Consider the following 19,528-nt stretch of genomic DNA (forward strand, 5'->3'; position numbering starts at 1 on the left):
GATGAGAAAAAACTTTGTGAGAATGAACAGGGAACATGATATTCTAGAAGAAAAGGAGATGGTTAAGGAGGAAACGTACGGGGTAACACAGTCCACGAGAGTAGTGGACGAACTGTCCAAACCAATCTGCCTCTGGGTTAAGATAGCGTGGAACTATGCCGCTAGGGTTGTTTACCAACTCAGACCGTATAAGAGATCTGACCTTCACACGAGCCTGGGAAAAGGAAATCGTCAAGGAGGGTGTGAGAATTCACTCAAAAACGGACCAAGCCAGTACCCTAAAGGTCCGGTTGGAAGAGTCTATGGGCTCCCAGTAGGCTGGGAAGAAGTTGTGTTAGGGTTTACTAAGGACAAGGCCAGATTCACAAGGTTTATCCTAGGGGCGAAGCTGGAGGGAAGTCCAGTCCCCGAGGAGGCTTGTACAGGTGGAAGTACGGGAAGCACAGGCACGGCGTTCCACAAGAGAAATTATGTGGAACACAACAACAAGGAGACCAATGAGAAGGAAACCGGTCACAGGGGCAGGGTCAGAAGCAGTGAAATATGGTCCAGGAAACTTCCGAAGAGAAAAAAAAAATATATATATATATAAAGGATTAAATTGTTCAAAGGGATAGATGCTTGCCAGCAGGATGAGGAGGTATGGGTAACGGAGGACTTGAGCATGTCGGCAGAGTACATTTTGGTCGAGCGGTTCCTGAGGACATTAATTCAGAGTACCATTAGGCATCAGTTCCCTTTCCTAACCCTCAACTTAAACCAAACATGGATGTGACACTAGCCAAAGGGAACAGAAAGGAGGGCAAATGTTGTGCTTTCAGTCCGAACATAAGCATCTTAAGGGACGGAACAGTCACCCACTCAGTGGAAGGGACAAAGCGTGGCCAGTGACCACGTGGAACTAGCAACCCTATCTCTCAGCAACTCCGCCGCCGGAAGCGGTGGTGATCATCACCTCGATGACGGAAGTAGCCAAATTCAGAAGAGAATTGGGAGGCAGTCAACTTTTCCCGGGATAACTGGGTCGCTAAAAGAACTAACTTTTGGTAGTGCAAGTATCTCCTATCTTACTAGACAGGCGCCCAGTTGGATTTTTTCCCCTCCATTCAGGATAATGCGTAAGGAGCCACCTGTCTCCTGTTTTGGGGTTCAAGTTTCAGAGTCTATGTTGTTCTTCATTTGCAAGTTTATGGGGGTCGCCTTACCCTGTCTCCCTTCTTCACCCTTCAGTCCCACCTGCTTTGGTTTCTGGCGCAGTTCCTCCTTTCCCCCCCCCCTATCATCTCTTCCGTTCTCTTTTTGTCTTTCCTCTGGGGTTCTTTCCTCCATTCCCTCTTTCCCTCTCTCCCTAGCCAGGGGCCCTGGGATCTCCTTCCCTCTGCTCTCCTTAGGGGGGAAGGTGTGTTGTAACTTCACCAGCTGTACCCTCCCGCACCCACCCCTCTCCCTCTCTCCTCTTTGGTATGGTCCGCACTGCTCCTTAGAGGGCGAGTTAGAACGTTGACGGTGTGTGAGATTAGCCGCCAAGCTGGAAGCACCTGTTATCATTTAACTAATAAAAATACATGAGTAACCTACCGGATGTGGTGATTCATTACAACACACTCCAACAAAGTAGTAAGATTATAAAACTTTAATAACTTATAAATATATACAACAAAACAAAAACAGTAATAACATATAAACATTTTTATGGAAAACAACGAAGTAGCGGTCGGCTGTGCGAATAGTCCCAACGCAGCACAACGTCCATATTTCTGGACGGCACCCAGGTGATGTTGCCTGGGTGCCGCACTGATTTCGGCATCGGGCGTGGGGCGTCGCGGGGGGTGGGTCATCAGTAGCAAACTGTTGTGCGAATAGTTCCAAGGCAGCAGAACGATGGTACCAAGGTGATGTCCAGTAAGTTGCCGCACTGGTTTTGGTATCCTACAATTCTGCTCCGAATAACGGCGTGGGGCGCCCCGGGGGGGGGGGGAGGCGGCGTGAACGGGCCTCTCCAGGTGGAGTCTCGTCTGTTGTAGTGGGGCGCCCCTTTACCGTTTCAGTTGCCATTCCGTCCGCTTTTGGTCCACTGTGTCAAAAGCCGCAATTCAGCTGAGTTGCACCCACTCTTGCGGTGCAGCGATAGGGGCTGTCACAGGACTCTCAAAATGGCGGCAAGCTGTTTCCTTTTTGGGCCTGGTCCACTGAAATGGCCCTGGGACACCTTGGAAATCGGACGCTTGTCTGCTAGGTCTTGGACCCCATTCTCGAAAGCGTCCCCTCCGCCTTGAGGATTCATCGAAAGTTTTGGGGGCCCCCGACTCCTGCAGGCTTCTGGTGGGGAGCGGCTGCCATGATTGCTCGCGGAATGACCACGACGGAGCCACGAGATGGTGGTGCTTTCATGGTGACTCCAGCTTCAGTCTGAAACATCCAGAAACAAGGTGGGGCTTTCATCGTTTGGGAAAAAAAAAAAGTTTTCATCCAATGAAAAGTGTTATTTTTAGGTCATATGATCAAGCCTTCCATCATTAGGAAACCAAAAGTAAAATGAACCAATGAAAAGTTTTATAAACAAGTCACATGACCTGTTATGCGGCATAGGGTATAAAATGCGGAGAAAATACGTTGGCACGTGAGGCGGCGTCAGTAGCGGACCGATGTGCGAATAGGCCGAAGGCAACACAACGCGCCAAGATCCGGATGGCACCGAGGTGGTGTCCAGCAAGTTGCAGCACTGGTGTGGCCATCCTACAATGCTGAAAGTCGGCGTGGGGCGCCCCGTTGGCCTGTGAGTTCGCGTCAGTAGCGGACCGATGTGCGAATAGGCCGAAGGCAGCACAACGCGCCAAGATCCGGATGGCACCGAGGTGGTGTCTAGTAAGTTGCCGCACTGGTGTGGCCATCCTACAATGTTGAAAGTCGGCGTGGGGCGCCCCGTTGGCCTGTGAGATGGCGTCAGTAGCGGACCGATGTGCGAATGGGGCCAAAGGCAGCGCAACAATATTTTCTGAATAGAAGACACCACAAGGCGCTGAGATGCCAAGATCCGGATGGCAACGAGGTGGTGTCTAGCAAGTTGTGGCACTGGTGTGGCCATCCTACAATGGTAAAAGTCGGCGTGGGGCGCCCTGTTGGCCTGTGAGATGGTGTCAGTAGCGGACCGATGTGCGAATGGGGCCAAAGGCAGCGCAACAATATTTTTTGACTAGAAGAGACCACAAGGCGCTGAGATGCCAAGATCCGGATGGCACCGAGGTGATGTCTAGCAAGTTGCTGTACTGGTGTGGCCATCCTACAATGCTGAAACTCGGCGTGGGGCGCCCCATTAGCCTGTGAGATGGCGTCAGTAGCGGACCGATGTGCGAATGGGGCCAAAGGCAGCGCAACAATATTTTCTGAAGAGAAGACACCAAGGCGCTGAGATTCGGTTACCACCGAGGTGATGTCTAGCAAGTTGCCGCACTGGTGTGGCCATCCTACAATACTGCTCCGAATAACGGCGTGGGGTGCCCGAAGGGGGGGGGGGAGGCGGCGTGAACGGGCCTTCCTAGGTGGAGGCTTGTCTGCTGTAGTGGGGCGCCCCTTTACCGTTTCAGTTGCCATTCAGCTGAGTTTCGGCTGCTCTTGATGCTACAGCGACAGGCGGCTGCAACAGGACTCTCAAAATGGCGGCCTGTTCTTTGGATTTGGGCCTGGTTCACTAAAATGGCCCTGGGACACCTTAGAACTCGGACGCTCGATTTTTTTTTCCTTTCCTGTACATGCAAAAAAAAGGAAATGCCCGGTACGTTACACGCTTCATCTGCCACGATGTACTCTCCAGAGGAACCGAAAAAAAATATAGTTATGGTAACTATACCATGCATCATCATATGGAGAGGTGGCACCAATTAATTATAGTGCTGCATAAAAGAGAGATTTGGAGGAGAACCCCCGACCTGCCAGTACATTCATCAAAGAAGTGGCACTGACAGCATCAGAGGCAAGGGAAACGGTCCCAAATATTTAGAAGAACTTTGGAAAGATTAAAATGACATGTTTAGATTGTGGCAAATTAATTTCATGTGGACAGATGAGTGTTACTCTAATAAATACAGCATATGAATATCATCATAGTCGATGGTTGCTAGAGACATTTTGACTATATCCTGGACCTGCCCGTCCTCGCTCAAAATGGCGCCGGAATAAATGGGACTCGTAACTCCTTGTTGTGTACTGGTTGCAGAACCTTGAAATCACGAGATACGTATGCAGTTTTGAAGCACATGGCGGGCGGGGACGAGAATTGATTGAATATTTCGACATCCCTATTGATATTAAGTTCTGATGTGTTATTGATTACTTTACTATTGAAAGTTCGAATTAACGTCACCCATGGTACTTGCCCGCAAATGTATATCTAGATAATTTTATTGTAACTGGCCCTGTCGTATTTTAATTATAAAATGTACGTCCACCAATTCCGCAACTATTAGACACCTTAGTTCTTGCAACCTAATGGCCCGCCCGTTACGTTCCTCTACAGTGTAAATGTCTACTTATCATATACGATTACAGTTTGCTCTGTGGCCGGCCCACGTGGTTATAGGCTCGTATTTGTATAATGAAATTTTCACAATAAAGGTTTTTAAAAGAAAACATGGTAGTAGTATATACATTGGTAAAGTTTTTAATATTAGTCACTGTTTTAGAATCATTAAAAGGCAAGTGAAATAAAGCAGACCAATTACATGAAGAGTAAAAGGTATAATACGCAGGAACGCAGTAAAGATAAATGGTCAAGGGCTGTTGTGTTTTCTACTCCTGCAACATAAAGTGATCGATAAGAATCTCATATTCAGGCGTATCGGCGACTAAGACAGCAGGTCGACCCTCTTTTGCTCAACGGCTCCGTCATGGGACGAAGAAACGCTCTTTTTCTCGAAAAAAGAATATATTTTACTTGCAGGACAGTTGTAAATTTTCCGGGAAAGTACATTAGCCTGGAACATTATAACATATATTTAAGAAAAAATAATGTTCGGAAGTAATAAAAAGCGTAATTTTTAGGTCATATGACCAAGCCTTTCATCATTAGAATAAGAAAAGTAAAATGAACCAATGAAAAGTTTTATTAACAAGTCACATGACTTGTTATGCTTACGTTACGCGCTGCGCGTCGCGCCCCGGAGGACTTCCGGATGCGCTAACGCGGCGCGTCATATGACGCATTACGCGACAACGCAGGTCCAGAATATAGTCAAAATGTCTCCACCAACCAGCGGTCGGAACACAACCCCTTTCAGCAGGCTAAATAGTTCTGTTAAATGACAACAGAAGGGACAGGCAACAAGAACCATCAGTCAAAGAGGGGAGGGCTAGTTCTTCTCTACCGGGTTACATTGGGGCGCTACCGGAACTGATCGAATTGGTAGTCTACAGTGTTTCTGGAGGTTTCAGACTGAAGCTGGGGTTAGCATGAGAGCACCACCATTTCGTAGCTCCGTCGTGGCCATTCCGCAACCAATCATGGCAGCCGCTCTTTATCGTTATTTTGGGCGGGGTGGGTGGCGGAGCCGAGCTGTTTTGCAGCCATCATTGTGTGGAGTTCAATTCATCTCACTAGTTTCGTATTTGTCATGAGGGGTTGTTCCTAATGTTTCTATTTTAGCGAGGTCAAAATGAGATCCCTCGATTCCTTTTGTTTTTTTACACGATTTTTCGTTATCTGCAAAGACTAAACAGAGTATTGCGACTCTGTGTTTGTTTGTAAATAGAGAATGAACCAAAGAGAACCAATTCTAAAACAGTAAATGCTTGGATAACAATCAATCAAATGGAGAGAGAAGCAAGCACGACGTATTACAACGGGGGCAAAGGCCTGCGTTAACTACCTTTCACTATCTGCAAAGAGAGAGTACTCCTAATAGAAATGAGGGGGGGGGCAGCATTCAAAGCAGATCAGTGTGCATAAACATGAAATTTTTTTACTTACCACGTACTTGACATTCGACAGCTTATGATATTTGCTATTAAAAAACCATTGAAATTCACTGAAAAAACCATAGGTTATAGACCATATATAGTTAGGAATTAGCATTTACAAAACCTTGAAAATTCACTGAAAAAACCATAGGTTATAGACCATATATAGTTAGGAATTAGCATTTACAAAACCTTGAAAATTCACTGAAAAAACCATAGGTTATAGACCATATATCGTTAGGAATTAGCATTTACAAAACCTTATTTTACTCGCACAAAACCATTGAAATTCCATATATAGTTAGTTGCACTAACTATATATCGCGCACCCGCAATCCACTGCTGATGATGTCACATATTACATCATTCATGACATGGTCAGTGACATCACTGATGACATCACTGATGACATCTCAAATGACATCACTGATGACATCACTGATGACATCTCATTTGACATCAATGACCACATCACTGATGATATCATTCATGTGACAATACAATGCATCTCCTCACATTTTAATATAACCTCTGTTTCACCCAGTGTTAAATACAGAGTATAATTTTTGAAACCATTGACACACCAATACTAGTTACTACATACGCACTCACTGATTCCTACGTCTACACACACCTTCACTCATTCACCCATACAATCATTCATACATACAATCACTCATCTTTACAACACTATCATATGCACTCATACACCTATACAGACACTCACAGTCTGCCACTCATCCATGGAGTTACTCACTCACCTAGTCAGTCATGTAAAGAATCAATGACACTTCCATTTTCTTGTCTATACAGTTAAACATAGAGCACCTTACATTTTCAAACATATACTAACACATACTTACCTTCTTATACAATCATTGATACAAGTACACATTGATCTGCACAGAGTCACACACCTCCCAGCCAGCCACACACACACTCAGTCTCCCATACAAATACTTGGGCAATCAATCAATAACCCATATAGTTACTCATACAGCTACTGATCAACACATGCAGCAGTTTACAGAACAACAGACATAATGATGCACACATTAAAACAGTTTAGTCACTAACCCATGCACTCAGTGAGACACATTTAATCACTCACTCATACAGTTAGTCATGCACCTACTAAATCCTTCGTCCAGACACTTACACATCCACTCAATCTTCAATATGTAAGACATATTTAAACTTTACAGAAACAAAAAATCACTGGATGTTGTTATCAGTCATGTCATCAGTGATGTCATTTGAGATGTCATCAGTGATGTCATCAGTGATGTCACTGACCATGTCATGAATGATGTAATATGTGACATCATCAGCAGTGGATTGCGGGTGCGCGATATATAGTTAGTGCAACTAACTATATATGGAATTTCAAAGGTTTTGTGTGAGTAAAATAAGGTTTTGTAAATGCTAATTCCTAACGATATATGGTCTATAACCTATGGTTTTTTCAGTGAATTTTCAAGGTTTTGTAAATGCTAATTCCTAACTATATATGGTCTATAACCTATGGTTTTTTCAGTGAATATATATATATATATATATATATATATATATATAAATATATATAATAGATATTTAAATTCCAAACCAAACCACAGTCACTGGATGATGTCATCAGTGATGACATCGGTGATGTCATCTGAGATGTCATCAGTGATGTCACTGACCATGTCATGAATGATGTAATATGTGACATCATCAGCAGTGCATTGCAGGCGTGCATGTTTTCCCCCAAAAAAGCGTAACTCACTAGATATGTGCACTCTTCTCCACAACGATTCACAAAGCAAAATTGAAGTCTTGGTCACAGGTGGGAAATACATATTCCCAACACAATTTAAACAATCACATGTGAATCATACAACATAGAAAATGGACTAAACATTGCAGTAAAGAACTGGTTATCGTGTCGGCCATCTTGGAATGTTTATAGATGGCAGACACATAACAGTTACAATAGTTTATCAGCTGTGACCCATGCAGCGGAGCAAAATATACTGGAGTTAATTGGAATTGAATCGTAATAAGTTGAATACCATAGAATACATGAAAATATTGTACCAAGTGGTAAAACATATAAATCGAATTGCTAATACAAATTATTATTTTATATGTAAACATCACAACACATATATTGCACAATTATGCCAAAGTGAGCAAGGATACATTTCATAATATTCTGTGATATATGAGAAGAAAATGGAAGAGACAAAGAAGAAAAATGAAATTCAGAATCATATAACAAAGGAAAAAGAACAAGAGATAAGAACAGTGTTCTGCATGAAAAGGGCATATATTTAGGAGGCCATAAAAAGCCACATAAAGTGGCTTCAAGTGGCCTTGTAAATATGCCAAGGCACTTTGTGCCACCTTAAAATCAAAAGAGTGATGTTCCTGCAGCAAAAAAAAGCTCATAAATGAGGCACGGGGTTTCTGGTTGTCAGAGTATGCACCCTGTTCAAGCAGTCACCACCACTCTAATCAGGGTAAGCTAGATACACACTAAAAGATAATCTATGCTGACCCTTCGGTAGCTTGGTGTAGAGATGTTAGACTTTTATGAAGAGGCAATGTAAAGTATTTGTGCAACAGACACACACAGCAACACAATGAAAACACCACAAGAATACTTTACACAGTGTTAGAAAAATGAATTCTATTTTTATGAGTAAAAATAGTCCAAAATGAAAAAAATACGATAAGTAGATCTGGAATTTTGAATTTTTAAAGATCAAAATGTAGTCCTTAAAGGCAAATAGCATTAAGGGGGAATTTGAGGTTGTGCTGGACAAGGGGAAATTCAAAGTTCAGGCCAACCACAAAAGAAGGCAAGCTGGCTACGAGCCTCAAGCAGGTCCTGCTGAAAAAGTACCTTGAACGGAGGAAGCGTTGAGGTGGAAGACTCGATGCCTTGGTTCCGATCTGCGCAGATGCGAAGCTTTATTGACAAACCCCTATGCAATGCAGGCACTGCATCGTCATCTAGTTGCGCTGCCTGTCATTGTCCAGCCATGCAGTCCATCGAAGCAATGTCGATCAGTTCCTGGGTGGGTGTCGAAGGGTAATGTGTCAGATCTGATTGCCACAAATTGTGATGGTTCTGCACAGCAGAAGGTAACTTTAAAGGGCCCAGAACTGGATTGACACTACATGGCAGAGCAAGCCACACAGACAGCAGAGTCAAGGTTGACAGTAGTCTTTGATGGCGCTAAGACCTCAGAGCAGGGTGCATCCCCTTGGAGTCACTGTTGGGTTGTATTGATTAGGGTCCATAGCAGGGCAGAAAGCAGAGGTCAAGTAGATTGGCAATCCTTGTAGCACAGCAGTCTTTGCTCCTGGCAGGGTTCTTCACATGTCCAGTAGTGTACTGTCTTCGTAGGGTAAGAGGCCCATTACTTATACCCAGTTGTGCCTTTAAAGTGGGAATTGCTTCAAAGCAGAACATTGAAGTGCATAGGCCCCCCTTTCTTCCCAGCTGTGGCTCTAGTAGGAGTATTCAGCCCTTTGAGTGAGAAAAAGGACAAGTATCAGCTCCCCCCTCTCTTCCTGCCCATGAAGAGCTGTCAGCATGTAGATGAATGCATATGAGTTCTCTGTCACCCCAAACCTTTCTTTTTATGTGGCTGTCTACAGTAAATGTATAGCTGTCACTCACCCCAGACGGGTATTGGAGACAGGCTGAAAGTCTAAAAGAGCAGTAAGATCAGAGAAATGTCAATTTTCTAATAGTGGCGTTTCTAAAGTAGTAATGTTAAATCCATTTTTACAAGTTGAGTTAGTATTACCATTTCAGGGATATGAAACATGTTGCAGACACGCTTTTCAAATCAGGAATTATAGCTTAAAGGGTATTTAACTTACTCGCTGCCTCAGCTATCCAAGTTTTGTAGCAGGCAACATGAATCTGTGAAAAAGGAAAGAATGTCTTCAGTCCCAATTTTGTCTGTGGATCCAGAATTGTGGCAGAAATTTAATGTTCTTGTGGAAAAATGTTATTTTCTATCCTTGTATTTTCAGCTAAGCGATGGGCTAAGCTCTCCACCAAGTCAAAGGCTTCCTTTTTGTTCTCCATACCTTTGTATGATTCAGACACCTTCTTCAGCTGATGCACTAACAATTGCAATAATGGGATAGCTTTGCCCATTGTACAGTCGTCCTTACTGACTTCACATGTGAAGACCTCAAAAGGACGAATCATCTCAGTCAGGCATTTAACTAGACCCCATTGCTCCACCTGAAGGGTCATGCCTTTTACAGTAGCATCCCCTCTTTGCATGACATACTCAATGAGTGGGCTGTACTGCTCAAACAGACGATCAAGCATGTAGTATGTTGAGGTTCAACGTGTTGAACCTCCTGGATGAATGTTTTGACTGGCATTTTATAGTCACGTTGAATGAGCTTCAGCTGCTTCCGAGCTTTATAAGAATGGCTGAAATGAGTGCATATTCTTCGGCAGGTGGTCAGTAAATTGCTGACTATGGTTTTTTTTTTCAGAAAGTCTAGAACTATAATGTTTATGCAGTGCGCCAAACACGGAACCCTGAAATAGGAACCAAGCTCCATGGCCTTAAGTACATTACTGCCATTATCTGTGGCAACAAAACCATGAGTAAGCCCTCTTGGGCGCAGCCATTCAGAAACCTTGTGCAAAACTTGTGCAAAATGTTTACAGCAGTATGAGCTTTCTCCATGGCGAACATGGCTACAGTTGCATGTTTCCGAGTAGCTTTAAAAATCTCAGCTGTGTTAACAGCACCTCTTTCAGATAGGTTATCTCTAACCCCCACAAAAGAGACCCAGTGTGCAGTGATGCACATGTAATCTGTGGCTTGGCAACTGGTCCACATGTCTGTAGTTAGGTGGATATTGTGAACAGCACTCTGCTGCAAAGCTTGTCCAACCAATTCCAGCACATCATGATGTAGTGCCAGAACAGCAATTCTTGCGAAATAGGACCGGCTGGGAACCTTCCATTTAGGGCAGGTAACTGACACAAATTCAAGGAAACCCACCCCTTCCACAAATGAAAAAGGGAGAAGGTCCAGTGCTAACATTTTAGCCAGCTTCGCATTGTACAACTGTGCCGTTGGGTGGTTGCGTTGGAACTGCCCCTCCAACCTAAGCATGCTCTCAATGGTAGGCTGGATTTCTTTCCTTTTTTGGTGTTGTTGTTTTCATTAACCCACTTAGGCTCAACAACGCAGTTTGTCTCATTGCGGTACTCGGACGCCTTGGTGTCTCAGCCTGACTCTGAGTATGGCTCTTACTGCGGTGCCACTCAATTGTTACTGAGGAGGATGTGGGAGTTACACTACTGGGGACAGGGCTAGAAATGCCTCCTTCTCCACCTTCCACCGCAATAATATCGTCCCCTGATTCTTCCTGACCAACTTCAATGGGTTGAGTTTTTCTACTTTCTTTTAACTTAAGTAGGTGATTCTCCCACACACTAGTGTGGTGTATTCTGAGATGACTTGCTTGGCCTCCGGTACCATAGTTTGTACGAAGCTTACCACTCCGAACACCTGAGCGACAAATTGAGCATATTGCAATGTTCTCCTCCTTGGTGCTAACAGAAAAGAAGTCCCAAACTGGGGAAGATAACTTTCTGGCACTGCTGGATGTGCCACTTTCAATACCAGATGAACTGGGGGGTGTGCTTGGAATGTGACACTGTGACTTTTACTACTACTACCTTCTGAGATGGTTGAGCTGGATGGAGGTCTCAGCCGGGCCACGAAAATATGGCAGCTGGAGGTCGTGGTGGGGTATCCGTGCTACTTCCCGCTCAGTAGCAGCCTTTCTGGATAGGGTGAGAATGTTGGTCTCCATCCCCTTTCGGGTGGGAGTGATGTGCGTGATGACTGATTCGTCCTCTTCATCAACATCACCACCTTCTTCTACATCTACCTCCATAACTGTAAGTTTTTCGGGAACCTTCCTTTTCAGAAGCATTGGCGTGCTTCACTCTCAGACTGAGCTGGTGGCTGCCAAGTGGCATTGCGGTCATTAGGAGGGGGGCTTGAAGAAGAAGATGATGGACTAAGCCTCCTTTTCCTTGCTGGTGGTCTGGAAGACAATAGATCTTCTGAAACAAGGGTTTGCTCCTCTTTGTCTGCAGGAAGCTTGATTTCCTGAAATGCCCCTATGTCAGGAGCAACAACTACTATTGTGGGCTGTTCTTGCGGCTGCTGCTGTTGTTCTTGCGGCTGCGGCTGCTGTTCTTGCGGCTGCTGTTCTTGCGGCTGCTGCTGTTCTTGCAGCTGCTGCTGCTGCTGTTGTTGCAGCTGCTGCTGCTGCTGTTGTTGCGGCTGCTGCTGCTGTTGCGGGTGCTGCTGTTGTAGCGGCTGCTAATGTTCTTGCGGCTGCTGCTGTTGTTGTTGCTGCTTCACACTTATCTGCTGAGTTGCCTGTGTTGATTGTGTACTACTTTGCGATGATGACATTTCAACATCGCTGCTTGTTAGTAGACTGGCTATCTCTGCGACACTCAAGGGCTTGGGCCTCGGTTGGTGGGGTTGGACCGATGGTGCGGAGGTGCTGCTCCCAGCTTGGTCCCCGGACAATGCTGCTGCAGGCGTAACTTTTTTGGTCCCAAAAAAAACATTGGCCGGGACACCAGTCGTGGTTAATGGCACTTCCTTTTTCTGTTTCTTCTTCTCACCAGCAACTTTCTTTGTACTGGACCTGGTACCTTTCTTTGGGGCCATCTTCTTCGGATGTCAGGCAGGACGCAGATGCACAAAAAGTTGTGTTCACACGTGGACGTGATGCGCAGCAGGACTTCTGTCTGGCTGGCAGTACAATGGGTGAGGATGATGATGACACCTCCTCCTCTGGCTTTTTGTGCACCTAAAATCAACTAAGCCAGGAGAAGAACATCAGTGAAATGCTGCATTTGTTGTTGTGGTTCAGTTACTACTGTACTAGTGCAAACAAAAGATGTAGTCTAGCCATTTCTGAGACTTTGTCAACAAGGACTATGGTATACAACTGTGTACACACACTACACTCAGGAAGGCTAGGAAAGAGAATAAGAACCATCAAATTAAAAATGTAATGGAAGTGGGGTGGACCTTATTTGTTATTAAAATATTAGAGCATCACATCATTCATGGAGCTTCTGCTGGCAAATGTGGTGGATGGATGGAAGCAGTAAGCCAATAGGAAAACCATGCAAGCCTATATGCCAAAAGCAGGACACTACTAAATCCCAACACAAGGAAAGGCCACCACTCACATGGCCAGGCCCAATACCATCACAAAGCCCACCCCAAAAAAACACACTTCCCAACTCAATCCAGTTCCATTCATGCCCTAAATTATGTCTAAATTCAAGAGACCACACAGAAACACTTGATTAATAAAGCTGTGGCTACCTGCTCTGAGCCTACTAGGTGAAAGCAGGCCTGTTGGCAGACAAGGCCAGACAAGCCTGCAGGCCTAGGCTTCAAATTGGCCACTAGCCACATGGCCAGGCCCAACAACAACAGAAAGCCCACCACCATAAAACACACTTCCCAACTCAATCCAATGCCATCCATGCTCTAAATGATGTCTAAATTCAACAGACCACACACAGAAACACGTGGTTAATAAAGCTGTGGCTACCTGCTCTGAGCCTACTGGATGAATGCAGGCCTGTTGGCAGACAAGGCCAGACAAGCTTGCAGGTCTAGGCTTCAAAATGGCCACCAGCCACATGGCCAGGCCCAACATAATCAGAAAGCCCACCACCAAAAAGCACACTTCCCAACTCAGTCTAATGCCTTGCATGCCCTGAATGATGTCTAAATTCAACAGACCACACACAGAAACACTTGATTAATAAAGCTGTTGCTACCTTCTCTGAGCCTACTGGATGAAAGCAGGCATGTTGGCAGACAAGGCCAGACAATCGTGCATGCCTATGCTTCAAAATGCCACCAGCCACATGACCAGGCCCAACAACATCAGAAAGCCTACCCCCCAAAAAACACACTTCCTAACTTAATCCAGTGCCATCCATGCCCTAAATGATGTCTAAATTCAACAGACCACACCCAGAAACACTTGATTAATAAAGCTGTGGCTACCTGCTCTGAGCCTGCTGGATGAAAGCAGACCTGTGTTGGCAGACAAGCTTGCAGGCCTAGGCTTCAAAATGGCCACCAGCCACATGGCCAGGCCCAACAGCATCAGAAAGCCCACCACCAAAAACACACTTCCCAACTCAATCCAATGCCATCCATGCCCTAAATGATGTCTAAATTCAACAGACCACACGGAAACACTTGATTAATAAAGCTGTGGCTACCTGCTTGCAGGCCTAGGCTTCTAAATGGCCACCTGCCACAAGGCCAGGCCCACCAACAGAACGTCCACCCCAAAAAAATACATTCCCCAAATCAATCCAATGCCATCCAGGCCCTAAATCATGCTTGAAAATGAAATACATTCAAAAACCACCAAAGGAACTGTTACTTCATCATGCACACACCCATGATGCCATGACTAGCTCTGGCCTACTACTGAGTACTACTACCCACAACATAAAAAAAAAGGAATGATAGTTACCAAAATTAAATTGTAGTTGCAACAACTGCAATGCCCCCAATCAAACAGACACAACAACCCAATTAAAAAATCCTCAAATCCAATTGCAATGATGCAGCTGACAAAAAGAGTGATCTTTCCAGCTCCAAATCCAAAGGCAGAATGACCAGGAGATGGACAAAGCACTGGGAGGAGCCTGCTGGACAGGAACAGGAAGTTGGAGATTCTGTGGCACAAAAAAGGACAGCCCAATGTCAATCTGAGGATTTTTTTCCTCCAAATCATCATTTGCAGAAGGTGTCATGCTGCTAGAGCTGATATTCTTCTCCAAATTGAAAAATTCACATGGTCGAGTTCTCAAGCTTCACATTACTTCAGCCGGCACGTCCAAAATGACTTGATCGCATTCTCTCGCTCCCTGTCGCGTTGGATATGATGTGTTCGTGTTCTCTCGCTCCTTGTCGCGTTCCATATGACTTGTCCGCATCCTCACGCTCTCGCTCGCGGTGGAGAATGACGTGTTCGAGAACTCAATCATCTCATACTCTCATGGTGCATGATCGCGAGAGGAGAGACGTGATCGTGCGGCGAATGACGTGATCGCGTGTTGAATGACGTCAATGCGGGCGCGAACTCTTGAGAGATAGCGCAAAATGGCTGCCACAATCCAACATCTCGTGGAGAAGGCGACCAGATCGGGTAAACTTGTTGGCGAACTTGGGGATTCAGGTAAGGCGATCGCGCACGCACGACAATGTATTTTTTTTACAGCGCGAGCAAGACAAACATTTCCGGTAAGATGCAGATTTCGGACATTTTGACATTTTTGTGCTCTCCGCGGAACTTGAAAATGTCAAATTATCGCAATTTCCGCAAGCGGAATGGAATTTGCGCCCAGGCCTACCCCTGACCACCCAACAGGTAGTTGATAGTATCCCTAATTTCTGCACACGAAGTAAGTATTATGTGAAGACGTAAAACTGCTGTTATTAGCACCTTCAATGGTTAGAATTACAGTACATTCACTTCTCCCCACTGGAATTCTCCCAACACTACTAATACATATGTCTGCTTTAGCTCTAGTCACAGAAATTACAAAAGGTCCATTGTTATTTATAGTCCTCATATTTGTCAAAACATGTGGCATGGAAATATTATCAGGTTGGTACTCCTCCCATTCCTGTTTAGTTCCTCTAGCTTGAGGGTAACCATTCTCATCAGGGTAACACTCTTTATTAAGGTAATAATTGATTTGTCCCACTGTCATCTCTGTAATGTTGGCCCTTTCAGAGGCAACCAAAAGCACAACTAGGCTTGGCAAAACCATTATGTGAAAAAGGAAGAGGAATCAGAGGTGTTCCTCCTTTCTTTAAGTGTTCGGGTATCATCCCACACACCCAACAGTTGGTAGTATTTGTGGCATTATGAGTATGATGCAACATCTGGATGAACGTATTGTTTAGGTAGTATTGTCGTCGCTTCTGCTCATGGTAGGGAAGCGTAAAGTAGTGGTGCTCAACTGGTACTGGAGAAGTGGTGATCAAAAGCTCTCAAACAGGAGCCACTTTCTTAACATTCCAGGTAATTGCTGCCATAACCACCACAGCACCAACAACCCCTACAGCACAAATGATTTTCTTATTGCAAATTTGATCTTTCAGCAGACATGATTATTTTGTCATCAAAAAACAATCATTGGAGCTCTTATCCCTGGGCAGCTGTTGATTTCTTCACCGAGGGTCAAGACAGGTGTCACTTCACAGGACTGATCCCCCCCCCTTGCCACATCGGCACTCCATTTCACCAACTCAGGGCAGTATCTCAACCAGTCCTTTTCGACAATGCAGGCTCTTTCAGTGGTCTCAATTGGTATCGCGGTGCTCCAGAAATCGTGTGGTCCGGGAGACTTCCTCAGATTCGTCAGGTTATTTGGCTTGTTTTTTCTCCGTATCCAGAATGTCTCGATGGTCGGTCAGCACAGCAGTTTCCACCAAGGTAGGCAACAAACGCTTGCAGTGTGTGCTATGGATCCAGTTCCTTCTGTTCGTCACTCAAACTGCTGTCCTCGTAGCCAAAAGCACTTGCTCTGGTCCTCGCCACCACGGCTCTAAGCTGTTCGACCTCTTGAAAATTCTGACCATAACCTGGTCAACAGGTCGGAGATTGTGGGCCTCACCTGTAGATCTGTCAGGAAGAGCTTCTCGAACCTGTTGATGAATAGAGATCAAACTGTCGGTCAACTGTGCCAGATAATCATTTATCAGAACACAAGGTACATCATGTATGGGGCGTGGCTTAGGAACTCCCCAAATGTTCATCGGTCTCCCAAATACCACTTTATAAGGTGTAAGCCCAGATCGTGAATGTGGCACCGATCTTATGGACAACAATGCCAGAGGTAGTCCATCTGGCCATTTCAGAGACATGGAAGCAAGTATTTTCGCTAATTTCAGATTCAAAGTAGCGTTGTACCTCTCCACTAATCCTGCTGATTATGGGTGGAAGACTGCATGGAAATTCTGCTTGATCCCTAATCCTTTCAGGACATGCTCAACAACTTCCCCAATAAAATGAGGTCCGTTGTCACTCCACAAAAGTTTACAAACACCATATCTGGGGAAAGATTCCTTTAGAAGCGGCTTTGCTGTAGTGAGAGCTGTATTATCCTTTGGAGGGTATGCCTCTATCCATTTACTGAAGGCACATACCACCACTAGGACATACTTTAAGTTATTGCAGCGTTCAAGTTGGATGTAATCCATCTGCAAAACTTCAAAAAGTGCAGTTGGTGTAGCAAACCCTCCTATAGGAGTTTGTGTCCCTTTACCAGGATTATACTGCCAACTGATCAAACAGGATTGTACTACTTTCTTAGCTGTGCTGGCAATTTCAGGATGCTCCCAAACTCGCATAAGCAATTTCGTTATTGCTAGAGCTCCAACATGTGCCAGCCCATGTGCCATTTGAACCATAGGTTGTAAATAGGCTGCAGGTAGTTTCCATTTATCCATGTCTTTGTTGCGCCATCAAACCTCATAATCCAAATATTCCATCTTTGGCCTATTGCTCAAGTTCTGCTACCGAAGCAGATCTTTGTACATCTAGCACTTCCTGTCTAGCATCATGCCATCGCTCAGCTTGAGACTTCACTATGTACATGGAAGTAGTGCTTCGTTGCATTGCAATCTCACTAGCTATGCGATCTGCAAAGGCATTGCCTTGTCCTGTCTTATCAGTTACTTTCTTGTATGCACTACACTTTACAATAGCTATCTTCTTTAGATATGTTAGTGCAGTCAAGAGATTATGCACTAGTTCTCCGTGCATTATCTGCATCCTGTGGGACGTAAGAAAGCCTCTTTCCTTCCAAAGTAGGCCAAAATCATGGGTCACTCCAAAAGCATAGCAGCTGTCTGTATAGATGTTCACATGCAAGTCAGTGCTAAGTTCACACGCTCGTGTTAAGCTATTAGCTCAGCTGCTTGAGCCAACTTATGTGGTATGCGAGCTGTCTCCACTACTGTCTTAAGTGTCGTAATTGCATATGCAGCTGAAGTCGTACCATCTGGTAACTTCAAACAGGACCCATCAACCCACAGTTCCCCATCTACATCTAAAATGGGCATATTTTGCAAATCAACGCAACCCTTTGACTGTTCCTCAGTAAGGAATATACAATCATGAGACTCCTGTGACTGAGGCTGAGTCACCAGATATGGTAACAAAGTATATGGGTTTAGTGTCACACATCTCTTTAGTGTAATGTGAGGGGCTAACAGTGTCAGTTCGTATCCTGTCAAACGAGCACTAGTCATCTGCCTTTTGCTTAAAAGACGCTAATACAGTCCAATCTATCTTTTGGGGGAATAATTGTTTTTAACTTAACTAATATGGCTGCGCCAAGATCTAAAATTAGCTGACATGGTTTCTGTGTGGGTTCCCTTTCTACATCCAGTCGTTCTCAATCTTTCCATAATGCCCATCAACCTTACGTACAGTTCTCCACATATCAGGGGTAATATCAATCTGAAAAACAGGGCAATATCAGACAGAGTCATATTACAAGAACTAATGGCACCCTCAACTTCCTCATAAAAAGCTGCTGGATTTTTCCGCGGATCGGGCATTGCAGTTTTAAGAGCCATAACATCCGTTCTATTCCAAGGAGTATAAACCCAATTATAAACAAAATATCCCTTGCATCAACAGAATCCTTATCATCACGTGTTCCCTCCCCTCTAGGAGGAACATACAAAGGTGCAGCTTCCCGCATAGGTTTCGCATGAACTATCATAGTCTTATCTGTTCCGAAGATAGAAGCTTGTGCCACGCCGGTCTGAGATGTTTGTACAGCTGTGTCTGCTGCCTTTTTCTCCTCTCGCAAACGGACGGCATCAGCACGCAGTTTAACCGCCTGATCATGTCAGCCACCTGGGAGTAGACAAAAAGACCATAACACATTTCCTTACAATCATTTGCTTTATCAACAGGCTCGAAATCGTCAGATTGGTTCCTAAACCGTTCAACAACTTCCGTGGCAAACACCTCTGTGAAATATATTTGCTCCCTTTCCTGCCAATCCGTTGTGCTATCTAAAAGTTCAGAAGCAGAAGCAGTATCATGTGCAGCTTTACGAGCAGCAGATCTAACCTGAGACGCAGGCTTAGCGGACAACAGAGAACGAGTTTCCCGTGCTTCTCCTGGCCTGTAGGAGAATCCTTATCTGACTCATGAGGAGCAGAGGGAAAAATATACGGAGGCGGAGAACGATCTAATAACAAGAAATCATCTTGAGGTTTATTAAGGATAGGATAAAGTGGTCGCCGAAAAGCGTATTGGTCAGTTACCTGTAAATGGCGCTCCCTATCTTCCCTCTTTTAGTTCTTTTATTTCTTTATTTTTCATTTCTAATGCTTTCGCATGGATGTTCTTTCGCTGTTCTTTTTCACTCAAGGCTTGTTCACGCTTCATCCGCTCAAGCACTTCTTTCTCCCACATTCGCACACATTCAAACATATCT

Source organism: Lissotriton helveticus, chromosome 7 (assembly GCF_964261635.1).
Source record: "Lissotriton helveticus chromosome 7, aLisHel1.1, whole genome shotgun sequence".
NCBI lineage: Eukaryota > Metazoa > Chordata > Amphibia > Caudata > Salamandridae > Lissotriton > Lissotriton helveticus.